This window comes from Schistocerca cancellata, chromosome 1 (assembly GCF_023864275.1).
Source record: "Schistocerca cancellata isolate TAMUIC-IGC-003103 chromosome 1, iqSchCanc2.1, whole genome shotgun sequence".
NCBI classification, from domain to species: domain Eukaryota; kingdom Metazoa; phylum Arthropoda; class Insecta; order Orthoptera; family Acrididae; genus Schistocerca; species Schistocerca cancellata.
In genome coordinates, this window is record NC_064626.1 from 862,043,559 (window position 1) to 862,068,891 (window position 25,333).

The 25,333-nt window shown below is 43.1% G+C and overlaps 1 protein-coding gene across 1 annotated transcript in view; it reads right to left on the bottom strand.

The window, feature by feature from the left end:
* Nucleotides 1–25,333, bottom strand: part of LOC126162490 (uncharacterized) — a 194,986-nt gene that overhangs the window by 25,300 nt on the left and 144,353 nt on the right. The window lies entirely within an intron of this gene.

The following is a 25,333-nucleotide window of genomic DNA, read 5'->3' on the forward strand; positions in this document are numbered from 1 at the left end:
GAGTGTGGAGTGCTCCCAAACACCGTAACACGCGCTTTAGACTTTAGACGTAGGGGGGAGGCCACTGACGAACCCTGGCCGTTTTCCGGTGGTACCTTCCCCCTCCACCGTCAGTGCCAGCGAAAGCTGCGTCGCGGACGAGACACCTGCCTCGCACGCGAATGGCTCAGTTACTGGCAGGGGTAAAATACAGGGAGCGAAGGGCTGTTTACAATTTGTACAGAAACCAGATGGCAGTTATGAGAGTCGAGGGACATGAAAGGGAAGCAGTGGTTGGGAAGGGAGTGAGACAGGGTTGTAGCCCCTCCCCGATGTTATTCAATCTGTATATTGAGCAGGCAGTGAAGGAAACAAAAGAAAAATTCGGAGTAGGTATTAAAATCCACGGAGAAGAAACAAAAACTTTGAGGATCGCCGATGACATTGAAGTTCTGTCAGAGACAGCAAAGGACTTGGAAGAGAAGTTGAACGGAATGGATAGTGTCTTGAAACGAGGATATAAGATGAACATCAACAAAAGCAAAACGAGGATAATGGAATGTTGTCGAATTAAGTCGGGTGATGCTGGGGGAATTAGATTAGGAAATGAGACACTTAAAGTAGTAAAGGAGTTTTGCTATTTGGGGAGCAAAATAACTGATGATGGTCGAAGTAGAGAGGATATAAAATGTAGACTGGCAATGGCAAGGAAAGCGTTTCTAAAGATGAGAAATTTGTTAACATCGAGTATAGATTTAAGTGTCAGGAAGTCGTTTCTGAAAGTATTTGTATGGAGTGTAGCCATGTATGGAAGTGAAACGTGGACGATAAATAGTTTGGAGAAGAAGAGAATAGAAGCTTTCAAAATGTGGTGCTACAGAAGAATGCTGAAGATTAGATGGGTAGATCACATAACTAATTAGGAGGTATTGAATAGAATTGGGGAGAAGAGGAGTTTGTGGCACAACTTGACTAGAAGAAGGGATCACTTGGTGGGGCATATTCTGAGGCATCGAGGGATCACCAATTTAGTATTGAAGGGCAGCGTGGAGGGTAAAAATCATAGAGGGAGACCAAGAGATGAATACACTAAGCAGATTCAGAGGTATGTAAGTTGCAGTAGGTACTGGGAGATGAAGAAGCTTGCACAGGATAGAGTAGCATGGAGAGCTGCTTCAAACCGGTCTCTAGACTGAAGACCACAACAACAACAACAACAACAGCGTCTCAGAGGCTTCTGCGATCACAGCTGTAGTTAGTGAAAGTCTGGCGTTCCTGAAGGGGTTAATCCCGGCAGGAAACCAGGCAGAGATGGAGGTGGACGCGACCGCGAGGGGCAACCTAACGCTGAAGCATCGTCGAGGAAGCTTACTGCGCCATCTTCCGAGGAAATCTCCGCTAAGAAACCTGCAGCCTCAAAAAGCAAGGTTCCCACAAAGGAGTGGGCACGAAGGCCGCCAAGGGCGACCTCGCCACCAAGTACCGAAGAGGAAGCACGGGCAGCTGCGCTCACACGGGCACAGCCGTTACCGACTGCAAACAAGTACGTCACTGACGCGCAACTGATGACAACAGTGCACAGCCAAGTAGACCAAATACGGCCGCACCTCCTCCCATTGTTATACAATGGTCGAGCTTTTTTAAGAGTTTTCAACAGCTCTTAAATAGTGCGGTCCAGTCTCTCTTCTGTCGCGCTTAGAACAACGGGCCGCGGCACTTTTTAAGATCACTGTGAAGTCTCGAGAGGATTGCGATGGGATTAAGGATGCGGCTAAAGTCCATGGTCTGCCATACTGCACCCACTCGTATGAGCCATTCAAGCTGCTCAAGGTAGTGTTCCGGAAACTACCTTTCCAAATGGACCCAGACCATCTCAAAGAGGAGCTGGAAGAACTACGTTTCGGCGTCAGAGCGGTCTTCCGCATGAAAATGCCGTACACAAATGAACAGACCTCACTGTTTACAGTTATCTTGACCGACAACATAGAAAATACGGATATATTCCACCTGAAAAACATCGCGAACATCGCTGGAATACAGGTTGGAAAGTTTCGCGACAAGGGGTAGAGCGCACAATGTTTTCACTGCGAAGGCCTAAATCATGTAGCTAGGTTCTGCATTACGCCGCCCAAATGCGTAAAATGCGCTGGGCCGCACGAAAGTCGTGAGCTCAAAACAAAGCCAGAGGAAACACCCCAGTGCTGCAACTGCATCCAAAAGCACGTTGCTGCCGCGAGTGTAACACTTTCCGAAAAGCATACGCAAAGCAGCGCGCCAATAACTCCGGCCAGACAGGTTACTGCTGGCCTTAGTTTAAGTAATCAGGGGAAAGGATATCTTAAGCCCCCCCCCCCCCCTGTCTTAGGCTGTACCGCCACAGCCTCGTATGGAAAAGCGGACAAATGGTCATTGCTCGCCCGTCGACGTAAATCACAGGCTGAAATGAATGAATGCAGCGGACACTTGAAGTCGTTACGTTATTCGATCGTCGTGTCATATGAAATGTGTTACGCTTTATACAGTATTTGCCGTGAGATTCTGTCCTCAGCAGTGTCCACGTAAGCCTTGGATGGTGTTAATGACGACTGACATGTTTTTTTTTTTTCGATCGAATGTGATATGGCGTATATATTTACGAAACTGTAAAAGTGACCTTAATTGGACTAATAATGTAGCTGGGAAGCCTGTGTTTCGTTTTCGATGTTCTGTTTCATGTGCCGCCAACTATATTATAGAAAACGGCGGGCAAGTTGTTTGAGGCTATTCTCTTCTTTTAAGGCGACTTTACGTAATTGGGAACAAAGAGTAGAAGTCGTCTCTGCATTGTCTCGAGTGCTGAGTACGATAGGACAAGCTTTAATGGTTTTCAAAACAAATTCTTGTGCGTGTGAACTTTTGTCAGAATATACTGCTGAGTTAAACGACAGTAGACTGCCATATTTTGTCATTGTGGTTCCTGACCCTTGTGCGCTATTCTGAGAAAGAACATTTTATTTCGGTTTTGTTGAGCTGAATTTTGGATCAGTGGACTGAAGGCTGTGAACAGTAGGTTCTCTTCCTCGTTCTGGCTATTAGTACAAATAGTTCTCAAGCCCTTGGGAAACGCTGTGGTATCCAAAAATCTCATAAGGCTACCAAACATTAAAAACGTTCAGAAACGGAAGAGAGCAAACATTTTTCTTTTTACGTGCCGCCCCACAATTTAAATGGCATCTTCCAACAATGTTATGATCTGTGGATCCTGTTGCTGTGACTCGATGAGTTCATTATAATCTATACTGACAGTCGCTGCATTAATCTATGAGGGGAAATCAGCCACAGTGGTGCCAGCACCTTTGAGAGGTTGTACCTCTTTGGTAAATTGACCGATAAAATCAAGGTGGGAGAAGTGGTGAGAGTTACAATCCTTGCCTGGATTAAGGATGGAGTATACTAGTGGGAATGGTTAGTAAAAATTGTGAGTTTGCCTTTGATGTCTTCTCGAAAAATTTTGACCACTTCGTAAAGAGTCATCAGTTACCAGTTGGGGGCTGACCATTTGTTCTTTTTTCTCTTACAAAAACCACAATGGTTGTTGGTGATCGCTGCTGTTTGCTGTAAAACCCCATCAATAGGGTTTCCCTGGTGTCTGTAGTAACATACAAGGATTTGCCTCGGTAATTGCTCAGTGTAAACAATCTTTCATTTGATAGAATGCATGTTGCACGTGGTTGGTCAATGGCAGTACCTGTTTGCATCATGCATCCTTTCTAGTCAAAGCATCAGAGATCGTGCTTGTATTGCCACTGTCTGTAGTATTAAACAATGGTGGAAACTGACCATGCCAAAGAAATATCACAATTCATGGAAATTTGTTGGCCTAGACATCTGACAGGTGAGGCCCATGCGTTGCTGTGTTGGTCTGATACCAGTTCCTGTCACAGAGTCACCTATGGACGTTACTTTCTGATGGCAGAGTTGACATTTTTCCTAGCAGAGGGGACTTTCGTGGTGTTGGGAAGATGACGATAATACCAGGAAGTCATCCTAAAGGGAAAAAGGAAATAGGAAATCTATGGATAACTCTACCAATAAAATGTTACCAAATCTGTGTCATATTTCAATCTGAGGGGCATACAAAGAAACTCATATAGTCCAAACAGCGTAATTACAGCAGGTCGGATTGTAGCCTATTCCGATTGCGGTTTATCGTATCGCGACATTGCTGCTCGCGTTGGTCGAGATCCAATGACTGTTAGCAGAATATGGAATCGGTGGGTTCAGGAGGGTAATAGGGAACGCCGTGCTGGATCCCAATGGCCTAGTATCACTAGCACTCGAGATGACAGGCATCTTATCCGCATGGCTGTAACGGATCGTGCAGCCACGTCTCGATCCCTGAGTCAACAGATGAGGACGTTCGCAAGATAACAACCATTTGCACGAACAGTTCGACGACGTTTGCAGCAGCATGGACTATCAGCTCGGAGACCAAGGCTGCAGTTACCCTTGACGCTGCATCACAGACAGCAGCGCCTGCGATGGTGTACTCAACGACGAACCTGGGTGCACGAATGGCAAAACGTCATTTTTTCGGATGAATCCAGGTTCTGTTTACAGCATCATGATAGTCGCATCCGTGTTTGGCGAGTTCGCGGTGAACGCACATTGGAAGCGTGCATTCGTCATCGCCATACTGGCTTGTCAGCCAGCGTGATGGTATGGGGTGCCATTGGTTACACGTTTCGGTTCCCTCTTGTTCGCCTTGACGGCACTTTGAACAGTGGACGTTACATTTCAGATGTGTTACGACCCGTGGCTCTACCCTTCATTCGATCCCTGCGAAACCCTACATTTCAGCAGGATAATGCACGACCGCATGTTGCAGGTCCTGTACGGGCCTTTCTGGATACAGAAAATGTTCGACTACTGTCCTGGCCAGCACATTCTCCAGATCTCTCACCAACTGAAAACGTCTGGTCAATGGTGGCCGAGCAACTGGCTCGTCACAATACGCCAGTCACTAGTCTTGATGAACTGTGGTATCGTGTTGAAGCTGGATGGGCAGCAGTACCTGAACACGCCATCCAAGCTCTGTTTGACTCAATGCCCAGGCGTATGAAGGCCGTTATTACGGCCAGAGGTGGTTGTTCTGGGTACTGATTTCTCAGGATCTATGCACCCAAACTGCGTGAAAATGTAATCACATGTCAGTTCTAGTATAATATATTAGTCCAATGAATACCCGTTTATCATCTGCATTTCTTCTTGGTGTAGCAATTTTAATGGCCAGTAGTGTATTTCCAGTAGGGTGAGCTATGGTTCCTTGACCAACCCGTCTGTTGCGATGTCGCTTTTTATATGTGCTGCGAACCGCAGCTCCTGAGGTTTGCATGGCGCACAATATTTTCGTGACCTCGGTTCCAAACCTGTGTGAAATCAACACTGAGGTGTCTCTTCTGGGTCTTGGACAGGATGTCTGTCTCGTCGAGTGTCTACCGTGCGCAGCTGGTGTCTGGAACCACCGATAGGTGCTGCAGCCTGTTTCCTACATGTGGCGTCGCTGTCGGTTATCTCCGTGAATGCCTGGCGTCCTTGGCCAACTGCTGTGGCAGAGAGGTTAGGGACTGCTGCCGGCTTTTGCCATTGCTGCTGCCACAGCAGTGCTGCCGATGCTGTGGGAGTGCAAAAATTCTAACTGAAATATGTAATCTGCATTCCTGCGTTTCGTGTTCATGCAAAATCGTTGCAGCTTGTATTTGTGGGGAAAACTCACTTAACAAAACAGTCCAAAGCATGTGGTCCTGCGTGGTATTTGTTGTTTTGGTGTTTGGTTAAGCGTTGGAGCAATGTAGCTTTTTCTGTATGAAATTTGCAGGCGGCAGGAGACGTCTGAACCACATCATTTACGAGGTAGCTTATTCCTCAAAATTGCCTACTAGGGTGAAAGATTTCCAAGTGTCAGACATAATGATGTTGCTGGTATGCACTGTTTCAACAGTGGCAAAACATGTTCTTGGATGATACGTTTGAAAAGGAGGTAGTTTAGGTGGGTGGAAAACACCGTCTCACCGGGCTTTCATGAAAAACGTGTCTACAAGTTCATGGTTGAAGAAACGGATTCGATTGGATCGTTTCTGGCGTGGGAGGACATAAAAAATGATGTGGGAATTTCTGTGTAAATGTGAATTATCAGGGAACAGAGAAAAATTTTACAAAGCAGCGAATGTTCAACTGTTGTATCCGGATTTTGAGGTATCATTTCTGTGTGAGTTTTGCCAAATTTTGACATTGTGAATGATCGTGAATTTCTTCTGTCACTTTGTGGAGCTTTCTCGAGGCCATTAGTAATGTTTTCGTCTGCTACTAAGGACTCCTCTTCACAAATGGCGTGTGCTATGGCTCGCTTGAATTTAAGAAAAAGACTGGGACTGTGTGGCTCTAGTCCTTGTGATTCTACCGCCTATCTGTTAGCTTCAAATTGGCGAGTCTCTCTTCGTGTTAAGTCACTGAGTCTGTTTCACTTATCTTAGTGTGTTCATTTGCTCAATGATTTGTCTGTAGAGATTTCTTTTCTCTTTAATTTTTTTACTGTGTAAGTGGGGCTCTTTATCCTTCATAAATTTTAAGTAATTCGAAAGGCCATGAAAATATTTTTTTCTGTTTCGTGATGCCTGTGAAATCTTGATTAAGTAGGCTCTCACAATAGTCGTTAAGTCACTTCAAGTAGCTCACTGTTTTGGAATTTATATTGTGAAAAATGAGCTACTAATGATGTGAAGTATCACGTTGTAGAAATAAATTTATAGCAACTCCGGAAGATTGTTCCTGAATGTTAAGAAAACTGAGATGATGTTTAAAACATGTTTGCAGCTCTCTCGTAGAGATCCGAAAGACGTAGTTGTGACTTCAAGTATCTTTTTCTGTGAGGATGATTTCCACTTAAGTAAACACAACATATCATATATACTATTTTATTTGTTCTCAATGTGGAAATGTGCTGGTCTGCTACAGTCATTTAATATTTGATTATATATGGGTGTTAGTGGTTAGTTTTACATTGGTAAAGTAATTGTCTCGATTTGGCACGACAACTATAATCTAAAAAAAAAAAAAGAAACGCATTATCTTGAGCACTTGGTGAGTACGCAATGATTAATGTAATGTTATATCGCCGGAAGTATTAGTTTGCACTGCGACAAACTTGCACAATTTGCTTGAGTGTAATTTACACGTATAATTTTTTATATATATACTTCACCGAAGTAACACCTTCCAGTACCCCACGCCAATCATTAATGTTTGAAAAGCGCAGTCACAAGAGCCCTTAGAGTACCGGTATGTAACAACTGAAATCCAGGGAAGTTTATTTTATGCTTCCAAGGAAGCAAAATGTGTGAAATACGTAGACTAGATGCGCTATTGATGCATAATGTTTACAGCTCGTTGAAAGTATTCGGAAGTTTTAGTGCCTCTTGCAAATGCTGCTAACGAATGTAACTTCCGCAGATTGGCGCTGCAGTAGCGATTTCTCAAAGAAGCACCTACTATTTGAGTTCTGCGGTAGTATGTTTAGTAGCGATGACTCATAAGAGTAATCCCGATCCATAGACACCCGTTCTTCACCTACTCATTGAAAATTTTATCAGCACAGAATTATTTCAATTTAATATTCATTCTTAGATACAATACAGTATCATGACATCAATTGTTACGATTACATGGAAGTCCTTGCAACGTGTCTTTACTATACTTCATACATTCACGCTCCATTTCAGGTACAAGAACATAAGCGAGCTACATGAATTTTCAGCAGAGAACTCTTCCCCCTCCCACCCCTCATCACCCCCCCCCCCCCCCCCCCGATAATCCTCCTACTGTGTCGGCAAATGCTGTACCACTCTATTTTCCTCACAGTCGAGAACACTGTGACATCATGTCAACAATAATTTACACATTTAGCTTTCCTGCAGCGTGATAAACAAGTTTGCGATATCAGTCTTTCATGTTCGCAGCATGCTCTCGGAAACGCAGATTTTAACGTATAAATGGTAGTGCAAGGTCATCGAGCAGTCCTATGACGTTACTGCAAATGATTTACCCCGAACAGTACGTACAATTCTTTGAGTGTAGTGTTGCCGTTTTCTCGTCTAGTTCTGCGAGACACATTTTTAGGCATAAAATTCGTTTGCTTCGTGACAATCACTTATTGTTTTCCACTGTTGACATCCTTAGTGATCTAATAGTTATTGTAACTATTATAAGAGATTTAATATCATTTCAATTTTGTACCAGCACATACAGTTTAGGACCACATTTGATCCTGATGGTCCCTATAACAAACTTTCACAATACGTGTTATTTCTACCAAAACAGCTGATCAGTTGTGGAACAGGATTGGTAGAAGAGAAAGAGAGAGAATCTCCACTTGTCTCTCCCTACCGCACGGCAGCAAACAGTACTCTTTCCTTCCACAAAGCAAAGGCTTAGAGCACTTAAAATTACTTTTGCACTTGACACTTGGTAGCGGGAGTGATTGTCAAGGGCAAAGTAGTTTTATTGGCACCATAGTTTGATATAAAGTGTTGACGTCATCAAAATAATTCCTACAGTAATAATAACAACCTCCTGTGGCTCAAGATCGTCGTGCAAACTCTTTGAATTGTACGCCGCGTCGGCATCTTGCGTGCGAAAAAAAAAAAAAAAAACATGTAGATGACCTTACACTTTTCGTTATTTAGGGTCAATTGACAATTTTCTCACCGTGCAGTTATCTTTTCTAAACCGTTTTGCAATTTGGTTTGATCTTCTGATGACTTCACTAGTCGACAAACGTCAGCGTGATCAGCAATCAACCTAAGACGGCTGCTCAGATTGTCTCCCAAATCGTTTATATAGGTAAGGGACAGAAAAGGCCTATAACACTGTCTTGGGGAACGCCAGAAATCACTTCCGTATTACTCGATGACTTTCCGTCAGTTACTACCAACTGTGACCTATCTGACAGGAAATCGCGAATCCAGGCACACAACTGAGACGATATTCCATAAGCACGCAATTTCACTACAAGCCCCTTGTGTGGTACAGTGTTAAAAACCTTCCGGAAATCTAGAAATACGGAATCAATTTGAAATCCCTTGTTAATAGCACTCAACACTTCTTGTGTGGGTAAAGGGCTAGTTGTGTTTCACAAGAACGATGTTTTCTAAATCCGTGTTGACTGTGTGTCAATAGACCGTTTTCTTCGAGGTAATTCATAATGTACGAACACAATATATGTCCCAAAATCCGACTGTATATCGACGTTAATGATGTGGGCCTGTAATGTAGTGGATTACTCCTACTACCTTTTTTGAATTTTTGTGTGACGAGTGCAACTTTCCTGTCTTTAGGTACGGATCTATCGTCGAGCGAATGGTTGTATATGATTGTTAAGTATGCAGCTATTGTATCAGCACACTCTGAAAGGAACATAAAATGGTTCAAATGGCTCTGAGCACTATGGGACTTAACATCTATGGTCATCAGTCCCCTAGAACTTAGAACTACTTAAACCTAACTAACCTAAGGACATCACACACATCCATGCCCGAGGCAGGATTCGAACCTGCGACCGTAGCAGTCACGCGGCTCCGGACTGAGCGCCTAGAACCGCTAGACCACCGCGGCCAGCGAAAGGAACATAACTGGCATACAATCTGGATCGATGGACTTGCTTTTGTTAAGTTGCTTCACTACTCCGAGGATATCTACTTCTATGTTAGTCATGTTGGCAGCTGTTCTTGATTCGAATTCTGAAATACTTACTTGGTCTTCTTTGGTGTAGGAATCTCGGAATGCAGTGTGTCATAACTCTGCTTTGGTAGCACTGTCATCGCGCACAGAAGGCGTTGATTGTTTCTTGCCGCCAACGTACTTCACTTACCACCAGTCTCTTTGGATTTGCTGCCAGGTCTCGAGACAAAGCTTCGTTGTGGAAACTATTATAAGCATCTCGCATTGAAGACCCAACTAAATTTGGAGCTTCTGTAAAAGATCGCTAGTCTTGGAGATTTTGCGTCCGTTGATATTTGGCATGCACTTTTCGGATGATGTTTTATGCGTACCTCCGGAGTGAAACATGTGTTTTCGCCAACATATCGAGGGTAAATTAAAGTCACCACCAACTATAACTGTATGAGTACGTGTTTGAAATCAAACTCAAATTTTCTCTGAACCTTTCAGCAATTGTATCATATGAAGTGGGTGGTCGGTAAAAGGATCCAATAATTATTTTATTCCGGTTGCCATGAATGATCTCTACCCACACTAACTCACAGGAACTACCTATTTCAATTTAGCGACGACATAAACTACTTATAACAGTAACAAATACACCACCGCCAACCGTGTTTAGCCTATCCTTTCGGGACACCGTTAGGTTCTCCGCAAAAATTTCAGCAGAAGTTACCTCCGGCATTACCCAGCTATCAGTGTCTACAACGATTTGAGCATCAGTGCTTTCTATTAGCGCTTGGAGGTGTAGTACTTTCCCAACACAGCTACGACAGTTTACAACTGTTATACCGATGGTTCCTGTATCTACGTTCTTTCTGTGGTCGGCCCTCACCCATTGTGAATGAAGCCCCTGTTTGTGTTTTCCTGAGACCCTCCAACCTAACAAAACCGCTCATTCCACGGCACACAGCCCCTGCTACCCGTGTAGCCGCCTCCTGCGTGTAGTGGACTCCTGATCTATTCAGGCTAAGTCTATAACACTGTTTCAGTCACATGATAAAACCTTGAAATTTAATTATTTTCAGCTTTAATAACAGAAATTTAACAGGATAAGTGGGAACATGGAGTAAAAGTATTTCAAAGTAAGAGCTTTCGAGCCACATTTTTAACACAGAAAAATACTCTATTATCTGGAGGGATGAAAACAAATTTCAATTAAATATCGACAATACTTATTGAGTTACTTCTATTCAGTCATTGTCTTTTGCCATATCTTTGTAGTTAACGTTATTCCCCCCCCTCCCCCCCCCCCTCCCCCCCCCCCCTGCGCTTCCTTTTTAATCCCTTCTCCGACAGCCATTAACGACACTACAGCACCAGTGCTCAGGTGCCTTCGCTTTTCTGTTTTCGTGTTTTTAAGCTTTTTCTTTTGACAGATGCAGTTGAATGTGGCAGCACAAGGAATAAGCAGATGGCGATTTTTAAATTTGGAAGCATACATTGTAGGCGCCGATTTTTTAACTGATCACTTTACCCCAGTAACTTTCGACATCAACACATGCATCAAGGTCATGTTGAGCACAATCAACCATAGAGTGAGCTTGCCACTCGTCATCCAGTTTTTATATTTCCACACACCCTTTCGAGCACAGGAAATCGCTTCACTACAGGTGTCAGTGACCTATTTTTGAATAGTTGGACTTCTGTGAGCTCTACAATAGACATTATAGAAGAAAGAGGATCTCTAAAATCAAATTCTTAGCAGGGCCCCACGTTAACTCAATATAAAAATCTTGGTATGTTTTATAGAAATCTGTAATTGATGAACGGAATACATTTTCATCTTTTTTCAAATTTTCCATACTCTCTGCAGTCTTCACATCAATATATATGTTCTCGAAACCCTCTGTATTTATGGATTCAGCGTTTAAAACAACACCAAACGATTTGACATAGCCAATTTGCACGTTGTTGGCGGACAGTGTTTTCAAAAATTTTTGTACTTCCGGCTTCAGTCTGTGAAGATGTTTCTGATTGAAACGTGATATTGACACCCGTTAGCAGTGAAAGTAAGTACATGAGACATAAATTCCAGGTCGCAGGTTCGAATCCTGCCTCGGGCATGGGTGTGTGTGATGTCCTTAGGTTAATTATGTTTAAATAGTTCTAAGTTCTAGTGGGCTGATGACCTTAGAAGTTAAGTCCCATAGTGTTCAGAGCCACATGAACCATAAAATCCAAATATACTATAGTAAAAGGGTTGTTCATTGCAGCCAGCATTTCTTCGGTTGTTTTTGAAGGATCGGAAAAGACAGATTCAGTCAGTAAGGCTTTTAATGGGACGTATTGCTCTAATACACAATCTACACAAGCCTTCAACGAGAGCCATCGCGTTCGAGCCGGTGCGAGAGTTTTGTTTATATCCACGTGAAAAAACTCTTGAAACTCCTTAAATTTAAGTTGTCGGTGTAAACTTCTACTGAAGTGAGCTCCAATGGAGCGCAAAAAAATCTTCAGCATTTCATGGTAATTTGAGGCAAATCTTATGTGAAGATAGGTGTATCATACGACAGGAGCATTTTATATGACTGCAGTATGAGGCAAATCTTTGTTGAGAAAAGCAAAAACTGAGCGATGTTCACTGACAATCACTTTTATAACGTCTGAAGTAAATTCTACCATTTTTTCAAAAGAGGTATGCATTTCTTATGGAGCATTTATTTAAACAATCATATAGTCCAGATGCAATTCCTGGTGACACTTCAGTCATAACCAGAAATAAATGCTCTACTTTATTAATCTCGTGATTGCATACAAAAGCTGTAAAACAGCAGTTCCTTAGTGACCTGTTCCGTCCTTTCATCCATTATTAATGAAAAGAAGTTTCCTTTTATTCGCAATTTCTCATTAATGTCTTCTACAATAGGCACTTCCTAAAACATTCTTTAAGATAGCTGTAGCTTTGGTTCTTCATAAATTAGTTATTTTAGCAATGGGTGGCTCTGAAAAAATGTCTTCGCATAGTGGGCCCCATGAATCCATGAATGATGTTAGTATATTGTTTTCAGCTAAAGGCACCGCTAGTTTGAGTTCAACTCTTCTCACATTTTTTACTAAATCCGTCGCTGGTAAATAAGATGACTCTTTTGGAGTGCTCTTTGTTCCTAATGTTATTTTTTCTTCTGGGGATCTGAATTGAAGTGACGAATTAAGTTACTTTTATGTGTCATAATCGACACAGAACAGAAGGGTAAACAGGCTGCTTTCGTTTCTATCTTTCATGTTGAATCTTACTGTAGCCAACTTGCGAAGTCCATTTCTTCGAGCCACAAACCGTTAAAATTATTCAGGCGTTTTATCTGTTTCGTTTGTGGGTAATTTGAGTCACTTGTCGTCCAGCTAGCTGAAGCAGGATAGTAACTGGAAGTAGCATCTGCTTCCGCCCTAGAGGTTGGAGCCACCAACACCTCCTCTTCGCGTTTATTTTTGCGTTCAGACTAAAAAGGAAGAAGATAATAAACGTAATGCAAGCCGCCACTGACAACTTAACCATTAATGTACCATTAGAATTTTTAAAGTAACTAAATTGACAAAAGCATTAACTTCTTCGATATTTGTGGGGGACAGTCAGGTCTCTGGCTGGGGGATGTATAGCTTGTTCACTTTTTAATGATCCCTGACGTGAGGGCTGTGGTTGTGGAAGCGTGAGCAAAGCCGCTGCACAAATGAGGAACGGCGCAGGCTGAATAATTTTCGCCCACTTGCTCACTGCTGACAAAACATACACAGCTTTCGTGTCGATCAAAATGGTATATGTAATAATAATGTCATGAGTGGAAGGAAATGCGATTTTGCTTTTGTGCGCATGACGTCGCTATAGTTGGCCACCAATGCCATACGCTCATTATTATTATTAGTTGGAGTCATGAACGATGGCAGTCGAGGTTAGGTTTGTTCTGCCCATCTACGTCACGTATTCTCCAGCAACCAATGAGCGCTCAGTAGTGTTCTCAGCGCTGTGCTGTGAATGTTGTAACTAACGCGACCATTGAAAGTGACCGTAGCATGCCGGCCGGAGTGGCCGTGCGGTTCTAGGCGCTACAGTCTGGAACCGAGCGACCGCTACGGTCGCAGGTTCGAATCCTGCCTCAGGCATGGATATGTGTGATGTCCTTAGGTTAGTTAGGTTTAATTAGTTCTAGGCGACTGATGACCTCAGAAGTTAAGTCGCATAGTGCTCAGAGCCATTTTGACCGTAGCGGGTTATTTTCTGAATTTTTATTCCATTTGTTGCGAGTTGTCACTGCCGATGGTGGTGGTAAGAGACAAATTTTGTATAAGCAAGCAAAATTTGAGTATACACGCTTTCTACAAACGCAACGCACGGGTGTGGGCTTACCGGAAGCGTCGCTTGGAACCGGCAACAATGCAATCCCCGTCTGTGTCTCGAGCAGCCGAACCGCCATCGTTCGTGCATCGGACTGTAAAGTACACTCAGCGCGGACACAGTGCATAGAATATGTTACGAGACTACGAGTGTTAACATTTCCATTGTAAATGCTTTAAATATACTTTATTGGTTCAAGGGCGTCGCGTCGGATAATGTTGTGGAAGCTGCGCAATTTTTCGACGAGACAACCACTCGTCATCTTCACTAACTTGTTGCTGCAATGGATCGCCAATATCTACGCTGACTCGCTAGAAAAGCGTATGTGCCAAGTATTGAGGCTGTAACGTCATCGTAGACGAATCATAGAGCACGGGGGTCTAGTGAAGAAGGGGATACAACCCGTCAGGTTTGACCAATGACGTCATACATTACTCATAGATAATAATGTCTTCACTTTCAGCCATAGATAATAATACAGTTTTGTGTTCCGGATAAGCGCTATCAAAAAAAAAAAAAAAAAAAAAAAAAGTTGAAATGTGTGTGATACCTTATGGGACTTGACTGCTAAGGTCATCAATCCCTAAGCTTACACACTACTTAACCTAAATTATCCTAAGGACAAACACACCCACCTTTGCCCGAGGGAGGACTTGAACCTCCGCCGGGACCAGCCGCACAGTCCATGACTGCAGTGCCTTAGACCGCTCGGCTAAACCTAAGCGCTATCATTGTACATTAAAATAATTGAGTGCTATTTTAAAAGAGATCGCTACATATGGGTCAAAACATTCTTCGTGTGCATTTATTTAAATAATTGGTTGTTTGCAATTCATACGGTACTTAATTTCATTCTTAGTGATGTTGAGGTAATTTGGACTATTAGTTTCTTATTTTAGGACAATTTTTAGTATCTCATTTTCGTTTGTAGGTATGGACTTATCTGTTCCGATGAACCTGGATGATTTGAGAGAGGCTATGGGCGTAGACATGTTGGCCACAATTTGCTTTTTACAGATGTGTGGTCTCGCTGCCGAGTATGTTCGATGCCGTGAGTGAGGCGAACTTACGCGTCTCACAGGTGTATCTCGTCGCCGTTCTCACGACTAAGTATGGCGCTGCAGCAAAGATCGGTTGTTGCGGTCCATTAGACGAGGAACGTGGTTCGAAAAATCTAAGCTCGCCTTGAGAGACATTATGAAAATCACATACTGTTGGTGTTTGAGATATCCTGTGTGGCTGTGTGTCCATGAATGTCGTGTGAGTAAGCGTACAGTTGTGGATTGGTACTCTTTTTGTAGGGAAGTTTCTGGGGAATACATGAAATATAGGGGACCGTTGGGGGGCAGATGTTATGGTCGAAATAGACGAGTCGCATTTCGGCAAAAGGAATTACAACAGGGGGGAACCTCCGGTGGGATTATGGGTTTGGGGGCTGTAGTTTCAGGTCAACAGTGTGACGATGTAGTGATTAAAGTAGTACCCAATCGAAGGAAGGAAGTTTTGGTCAGCTTAATTGAAGATCACGTTGTAGAGGGTTCCATTGTAATTTCAGATAGTTTTTCCTCGTATAGGGGTTTAGGGGAAAGGGGTTATCAGCATCTCGTAGTTAATCACAATATTGAGGTCAGATCATCATCCACAGGGCTTGCACAAATAGCATAGAGGGTTATAGGTCAGCTGTGAAATTTCTTGTAGGGAAGGGGAAACGCCGTCATTTGGACGAATATTCATGGAGGCGTAGTATTCCCCAAACATATTGCCTGTTTAAATGACTTGTTAAACGTGTTGGGCAAATGTACCATCCGTAATATTGTTGCTAATTTCACATTAGGATGGGGGGGGGGGGTGAATGCGTGTGTGTGTGTGTGTGTGTGTGTGTGTGTGTGTGTGTGTGTGTGTCTGTGTCGTGTGTGTGTTTTCATGATGTTTTGTTTGTTGTGCATGTGCGTATGCGATTTTTGTTGATGTATTTCTAGGCGAGCTTCGACTATTTTTAGAAGTTCGCGTGTGGTAAGTTCAGTTTTCCATTTGTTTCTTTTACTGCATTTGACTATTTTGACTTATTTTATTGTTGTATTACACCATTACGTGTGTTTTCATGTACTCCAGTACGCAATAGAAATTTCGCAGCTGTCGTTCTTCTTTCAACAGTAAAAATATCAAAACAATGGATATAAATGAAAGAATAGCCTCAGGGTCAAGATGTCTGTACTCACTAAGCCATCTACTAAAAAGTTAAGCTTTGTCAATCGCCACAAAGATGAAGATATACAACACTATCATCTGGCTCGTGTTACTGTACGGTTCAGAAAGCTGGACACTTACAAAGAATGAAAGAGAAAAACTGAATGTTTTCGAAAGAAAAGTAATGAGAAAAATCTGGGGACCTGTGTTGGAGAATGGTGTATGGAGGATTCGAAAGAACAATGAAATTTATCAGTTAATGAAGCAAACCACTATCATCCATAAATTAAAAAGTAGGAGACTGCAATGGGCTGGAAAGGAAAACAACAGAATCACCAAGAAAGCATTTGAAGGAACTCTCCAGGCAACAAGACCATTGCGCCGACGTCGTACAAGGTGGAAAGATGACACAGAGAAGGACATCACAGCATTAGGAATTTGCACAGGGTGGAGAGAGGCTGCGAGAGATAGAAGGCGGTGATGCAGCGCGTGGTCTACAGGGCCTGTGATTGCTGAGAAGAGAGAGAGAGAATATCAGTACGATTTTTCCGAATCTGTACTAGCAATATTACAGGCGAACGCCTGACGCAACTGAAATTTGTATCCCGTCCTTCAATTGACCTTTAAACTGACACTACCTATTCGAAAAGAACGACATATGTAACATTGATGAGATTTAGCTATATGTGTCAAATGGAGAGCAGGATACAAATGTTGTGTGTAGCTATATAGCTCAACTATAGAATGGGATACTATGGTCACTGCTGTGATCAAAACTATAACTTTCAGTCGATACTATTAGCATCGAAAATGGAAAAAAAACTGTACCCCATAGTGAAGTACGGTATACAAATTGTATATGTGTCGTCTTATTGCCTCTTCGCGTAGATCAACTGAGGTGCAGGTTGCAAATGTAACGAACGTCCATTTCCACGTTTTCGTTAGGATGTACATAGCTCCTTCTGCCATTAGTGGTACTACTATCTACGTAAGAACAGACTATTAGTGAAAGCGGAGTCGAAAGAAACAACACATTTAAAATTTGACCTATATAGTTCAACTGAACAACAGGATATTAATGCTAACGAAAACGAAGAAATCGATGTACGCTAAACTCGTATACTGTACTGCAGTTAACCAATACAGTTCGATTGAGGTTCGAGATACAACCCATATACACTCCTGGAAATGGCAAAAAGAACACATTGACACCGGTGTGTCAGACCCACCATACTTGCTCCGGACACTGCGAGAGGGCTGTACAAGCAATGATCACACGCACGGCACAGCGGACACACCAGGAACCGCGGTGTTGGCCGTCGAATGGCGCTAGCTGCGCAGCATTTGTGCACCGCCGCCGTCAGTGTCAGCCAGTTTGCCGTGGCATACGGAGCTCCATCGCAGTCTTTAACACTGGTAGCATGCCGCGACAGCGTGGACGTGAACCGTATGTGCAGTTGACGGACTTTGAGCGAGGGCGTATAGTGGGCATGCGGGAGGCCGGGTGGACGTACCGCCGAATTGCTCAACACGTGGGGCGTGAGGTCTCCAAAGTACATCGATGTTGTCGCCAGTGGTCGGCGGAAGGTGCACGTGCCCGTCGACCTGGGACCGGACCGCAGCGACGCACGGATGCACGCCAAGACCGTAGGATCCTACGCAGTGCCGTAGGGGACCGCACCGCCACTTCCCAGCAAATTAGGGACACTGTTGCTCCTGGGGTATCGGCGAGGACCATTCGCAACCGTCTCCATGAAGCTGGGCTACGGTCCCGCACACCGTTAGGCCGTCTTCCGCTCACGCCCCAACATCGTGCAGCCCGCCTCCAGTGGTGTCGCGACAGGCGTGAATGGAGGGACGATTGGAGACGTGTCGTCTTCAGCGATGAGAGTCGCTTCTGCCTTGGTGCCAATGATGGTCGTATGCGTGTTTGGCGCCGTGCAGGTGAGCGCCACAATCAGGACTGCATACGACCGAGGCACACAGGGCCAACACCCGGCATCATGGTGTGGGGAGCGATCTCCTACACTGGCCGTACACCACTGGTGATCGTCGAGGGGACACTGAATAGTGCACGGTACATCCAAACCGTCATCGAACCCATCGTTCTACCATTCCTAGACCGGCAAGGGAATTTGCTGTTCCAACAGGACAATGCACGTCCGCATGTATCCCGTGCCACCCAACGTGCTCTAGAAGGTGTAAGTCAACTACCCTGGCCAGCAAGATCTCCGGATCTGTCCCCCATTGAGCATGTTTTGGACTGGATGAAGCGTCATCTCACGCGGTCTGCACGTCCAGCACGAACACTGGTCCAACTGAGGCGCCAGGTGGAAATGGCATGGCAAGCCGTTCCACAGGACTACATCCAGCATCTCTACGATCGTCTCCATGGGAGAATAGCAGCCTGCATTGCTGCGAAATGTGGATATACACTGTACTAGTGCCGACATTGTGCATGCTCTGTTGCCTGTGCCTATGTGCCTGTGGTTCTGTCAGTGTGATCATGTGATGTATCTGACCTCAGGAATGTGTCAATAAAGTTTCCCCTTCCTGGGACAATGAATTCACGGTGTTCTTATTTCAATTTCCAGGAGTGTATATATGTGACGTGAGGTATTCTATGCTACCAATATTTCTATCCATTTTTCCCCTTCATTTTCCACAGAAATAATACGATGTAAACACGCGATATCCTTAAGGTGAAAATACTACTTGCTTTCATATACGAAGGGCTCGGAGAGATATAGTTATAAGCCACAACTTTCACGAAATTGAGTTTGTCATGCTACGTCATTCTTAACAATGTTTTCTTCCAATGCAGTTCTATGCTGTGCCATCTGGTGGTAGTTCCAGAAGATACATAGTCACAAGCCACGGCAAAATGGCAGGTGGGTGACGAACGTCTGAGGCGTCTTCGGGTCTTCAACGTATATTTGACACAGAAGAGCTTTACCCTTAGGATCCTGACAGTGATGAATCTTGGCATCCATCGACCAGCAGTTCCAGCTCAGATGATGTTTCGGTAAGTATATAAAACGGTTTATTTCTGGCGATTAATTTTCTGTGGCTTGTGACTTTGTTTCTCTCAACATTGCCAACGCATTTGACAGCCATCCTGTGTGTTAATGATGAAACTTGATGGGCACATTTATATTACTGCTTAATGGTGCAATAATGTAGTTTCAAAGGCAAAAGATGTGTAAAAAATATTTTCTGATTAATGTGATTTTAGCGAAATTTAATGTTTTGTGTGGCTTATGACTAAATCTCAGGCAAATTCTTAGACCATTTTGCTCTTCATATTATAGCTTGAAATAAGTAGAATAAATGAAGAATCACCTGAAAAACCAAAGCCTTCACGGAAAAGAAAGCGAAATATTGATCAGTGGAAGAAAAATAATGCAAAACGTCGACGAAATGCTGGTCAGCAGTATAAGTCTTTAAAAAACCCACAAGACTGTTCAGGCTGCTACTATAGGAAGTCCCTGTACTTGTTTAAATAAATGCTTCACAAAACTGCTTGGAGAGGAAGAAAACATTTTTCATTCATTTTGGGACATAGGAAACTTTAATGTCCAGAATACTTACCTGATGAGCTGTATGAAAATGGAGCCGAAAAAGCGGAGGTTTGTTCACTATTTAAATATAAACGGTTTAATATGTTGTGTATTTATTTCATTTTGTTATATTTGTCATAATTTCTTTCAAAGCTACGGTATCCAAAAAAGACTTCCAAGAAAATATCATCATGGGATGTTACATTTTCTTATAATATGAGGTTATGTGGAATAGAAGTCATGATCTGCAAGGAAGCTTTCCTAAGGGTTCATGGCTTACAGATACATGCACGAAGAGTGAGGAATTTGCAACATCAAATGAAGCACGGATTTGTAGTGCCAAAAGAAGATGGAAGGGGTTTGTATGTTACTCTGTGCTATAAGTTAGGGATGTACTCAAACTGAGTACTATACAAATATTTCTATTAGGAAGAGGATATAAGCTCATCTTTTTTTTTCTTTCAGGAAAATATGGAAACTACCCACATAAATTTCAAAACGAAGCTGTACAAAGTGTTAGAGAATTTCTCAACGCCATACCGAAATACGACAGTCATTACAGTAGGCAACAGAACCCCAATAAAGTGTATTTGGATTGTGGTCTCACAATTGCTTCCTTATTTCGAGATAAATAGTCAGAATACTGCAAGGAAAAGTAAGTTCCTGCAGTATCTGAAAGTAAATTCAGAGAAATTTTCGTATCTGAACTTAACATAGGCTTCAAACTACCAAAAAGTGACACCTGTTCAAAATGTGATGGATTTCAAATTGCAATAAATAACCCAGAATTATGTGCAGAAGAAGTCACAGAAAAGAAACAACAATATGAACTGCATCTCAAAAAGGCTGACAGAGGAAAAAATATGACTGCGTCTTTGACTGCTCTGGCTAAAGAAAATTCGAAAGAGCATCATGTGATAGCAATGGATATTCAGCAAACGTTCCCCACACCTAAACTAACGTTGGTCCAGCATTTTACAAGAGGAAAATATGGACATACAACTATGGTATGCACAACTGTGGATCAAATAAGGGTTATATGTTTCTGTGGAGCGAGAAAGATGGAGGACGGGGTTCAGATGAGGTTGGGAGCTGCTTATTGAAGTACGTGGAGATAACTAATCCTCAGACAAAACATCTCCACATAATCACAGACAACTGCAAGGGTCAGGCAAAGAATTTAACTATTATTGCTTTGGGGAGGTCCCTTGTTGCTACCAAAAGATTTGATTCTGTCCAGCATTACTTCCCTGTGGTAGGTCACACCATGCTACCTTGCGATCGTGATTTTCGTCGCATTGAACGGTATGCAAGAAACAGACGTCCAGTAGTTTACACTCCAGATGAATGGGCAGAAGTAATAAAATCTGCGAGTCCAAAACATTTCATTGTAACTAAAATGGAAAGATAAGACTTCAGAAGTTCGGAAAGCCTGAAGACATTGATCTCAAAACGTACAGAATCCACATCTGGAGATCCCCACCATTTCAGTGAAGCTACTCAATTTAAGTTTGAGTCTGAAGATCCCCTCAAGCACTCTTATTCAACCATAGGAGCTTTAATGTCAGTGGATATTCGTGTCAAAAAGAAAGGAAGGCCAGTTGAACCAAATCCATATCAGCTGTCAATAAAGTACAGAAATCCACTACCAATTAACCAGAAAAAAATTGATGATGTACTGTCTATTATGCCATACATACCTGCAGCAAATCGAGATTTCTTTCGGTCATGAACTGGAAATAACGTGTACAATGATGAGGTAGAGGAACTTCCTTGATGTAACTGTATCAATGAAAAAGTAATTTATACATCTCAGATACCTGATATGTATATATTAATGTGTAAAAATTATATATTCTGCTTGCTGTGTAAGAGTAGTTAAAATAAATCCTTACAAATTCATACTTTATTTTTAAAATTTTATAGCATGCAGAGAGTTGACTATTTAACAACATGCTTTGCAAGTATTAAGCAAGTGTTTGCAGTAGAAATAAGGTTTCTATTTTGTATTGAACATTTTCAGACCTCCGTGGAACTTTAAACTCGCTGTATCTCAAAACTAGTTCGATGTGGCTTATGACTATATCTCTCCGACCCCTTCATATGTCAACTATATTTTTCGTCTCTCGTATTCCTTTGTTTCTTAACAGTCTTGTCAGCTCTTTCATCTGTATAATAAATTCTCTCTGGCCAGTTCTGATGTCTTTGGTCAAAGCTGACGGGTTGTATCCCCTGCTTCACCAGACCCGAGCACAGTGACTTCCAGTGCCCCTGCCGGACAAAACGAGCCACGGGCTCCTCATTCGGGACGCGGAAAAAGCGTGCAGGCAGTGTTGGCGCCCAGTTTAAGTGTGCGGATTTTGATTCTCCATCTGTGTTGACTCGGATTTGTTCATCTGCCACCGACAATGCCTTAGTACTGCCAGTGCTGGTTCCCATGCCTTGCTGCATTGAAATACCGTGTCTCTATTGATAAGGTCGTTGCTTATACGAATTTCGATTGCTTCTTTATGACGGCATTCCAGTACGTGGAAGCGTACGAAATGGTCTCTGTGTCTCTGTAGCTCATGCTGTGTGCCGTGTCAGGACAGTGTTCAGCCACAGCAGACTTTTCTGGCTGACACAATCTGGTATGACATCTGTGTTCAGCACATCTTTCATTATCAGTGCAACACATCTGCCCAATGTATGATTTCCCATACTGACTAGGTATTTTGTAGATCTCTGGTCTCCTTAGACCTAGATCGTCTTTCATAGAACCCAGCATTGTTTGCATCTGCGCTGGAGGGCGGAAGACACATTTTATTTGATGTTTTTTGAACAGCCTACCAATCTTACAGGACATGCCACCAACATACGGTAGAAAAACCATCCTCGTGGAGTTCTCTGTTTCGTCTGGCTGTTCTTGAGATTTAATGCATGCAGGTTTAAATGCATTACGGATCTGTTTATCAGAGAACCCGATTTGTACAAACATGGAGCAAAGATGGCTAAGGTCTACTGATAAGCTACCTGCATCTGAAATAATTCTAGCCCTATGAACAAGAGTCCGCAACACGCCATTGCACTGAGATGGGTGATGGCAGCTCTTAGATATAGGTCAGTGTGAGTCGGTTTTCGAAACACATTGTGACCCAAGAAACCATCTTTTCTGCGGACCAAGTCATCAAGAAACAGGAGGTCCCCATTTTTCTCCACTTCCATGGTGACGCAAATGCTGGGATGGAGGGAGTTAAGGTGTCCCAGAAATGCAGGAAGCGTTGGTGCTCCGTGTGGCCAAACTACAAAAGTGTCATCCACATATCTCCAGAAACATTTAGGTTTCTACACCGCTGACTTAAGTGCTTTTTCCTCGTAGTCTTCCAAAAAAAAGTTAGCTACTATGGGAGACAAAGGGCTACCCATAGCAATACTGTCAGTCTGCTCAAAATATTGTTCGTTAAATAAAAAGTAAGTCAAGGTAAGCACATGTTTGAATAGATGTAAGATGTCCTCCTCCAACTTACTTCCTATAAGTTGTAATGAATCCACCAAAGATACTCATGTGAACAAAGAGACCACATCGAAACTCAGTAGTATATCAGCTGGTTCGAGACGCAAAGTCTTCAGTCGTTGTATAAAATCTTCTGAGTTTCGAATGTGATTTTCACATTTTCCTACCAGTAGGGTTAGAAGAGCAGCCAGATGTTTTGCCAGATAATATGTTGGGGCTCTTATATTGCTCAGATCAGACGAAGAGGAACCCCTTCCTTATGGATCTTAGGCAGTCCATAAAGTCGTGGTGGAACTGGTGCTTGTACTCTTAAGCTCCTTTTAAGATGTTTAAGAAACTGGCTGGATTTGAGGAGCGCTGATGTCTTCCATTGTACTGCGTCAGTTGTATCCTTCTGTAGAAGGCGATATACTGAGTTCTGCAGTAAATACCGTCATCTTGTCGAAATAAGACGTTACAGGCAAAAGAACAGTAGCGTTTCCCTTGAGTGTAGGTAAAATCACTATTTATGTGTGTTCTCTTAAGGAACGGAGAGCTTTCATTTCTTCAACGTTGATGTTCTGCTTCGTTGCAGGCTATGGCCCTGCAAATCTCTTGCCTTATTTCTTCAGCAGTCTCATTCGGAAGTTTCAAGACACCTCGCTCAACGGCACTGATAGGTAAGATCTTTGGTGTGGGCGCAAAATTGAGTCCCTTTTCCAACACCGATATCGCAGCGTCACTCATTCTTTTATCTGTGAAATTAAAAACAGCACACCTACATGGTTTACGTTCTTGCGATGTCTGGCGTGTAAGGCGATGGAACTTCAAAGTCTGACTCGCCATGTCCTGCTGCCGCGTCCAGCCCCAAAGCGAACACGCAGATGACGAGCAGTTGTCCCGTCGAAATAATGTGCAGCTTCCACAATATGCGACGTGCCCCCCGTGAACCAATGAAGCAATTACTGCGTCGGGAAAATCTTAAACAACACTTTAAATACAGGGTGGTCGGAAATTCCCGTTACAAATTTCTGGGACTTGTAGAGGGGAGTGAGTAGACAATATTTTGAATAGGAACCAATGTGCAGAAGCGTCATCCGACGAAGCCACAGAGCGTTGAAATTACAGACGGCGGCGCCTTTTAGTGTATGTATGTACAGGATGATTCTGTGGTGTCTTGCTGCTTCATTAAGTCCCTCGTTGCACACACAGTATTAGCGCTCAGTCGCCAGTTTCCACGTAGGTGGTGATCCTGCTGAAGTGGAGTGTTTAGGGATGCTAGTTGTTAATTGTCAACGGCGTTTGTACTATACTTGTTTTAATACAGAAATTGCTTTGTCACACAAGCCACAGAATCAGAATTTGCAATATGGCGGCTCTGGGCTACGCCGTTATATTCGACCCTTTACAATACATTAACACAGTTTTCTGACTTCACATAATGGTAGACACCGCCCACGACACGTGGCGTTCTGATAACTAATAACTTCACTTTCTATCTTGTTTAACAGCTGGAATATGCACTCACGACCATTCTCATAGAGCCGCCCTGGTTACTCGGCTGTGCGTTTTGAGTGGCTCCTCGCAACTGACTCACCCTGTCTTCCCAAAGGACAAGAGAGGTCCCCCCCCCCTTTCTCCCTCAGCCAATAAGGACACTTCTCTCGTTTCCTACGTATCCAAACTTTCAGCCAATGGGCGTTCAGATCGCTGTTGCTAGGCGGATCTGACGTCACGTTTGCGGACATTGTGACGGAAGTTTGCCTCGGAACACTGTCTCAGACTGTAAAATCCTACTCCTGAATAGTCGGATCTTGTCCCTACTAAGGCTGCACAACATTGCCTCCTGTGATTTCATCACTAATGCTCCTTGCTGACGCTTAGTTGTCGTATGTACATGTAGCCTGGCTGCAACTGAGCATTCCCGATCGCATAAATATGCATAATACTTGGATTAAACATGTCAAGGGAATGTACATATGCATTACAAGACGTTTGATTTTGAACCTTAAATGTCCTGACAATGCTCACAACTGTGATGCATGTAATGCG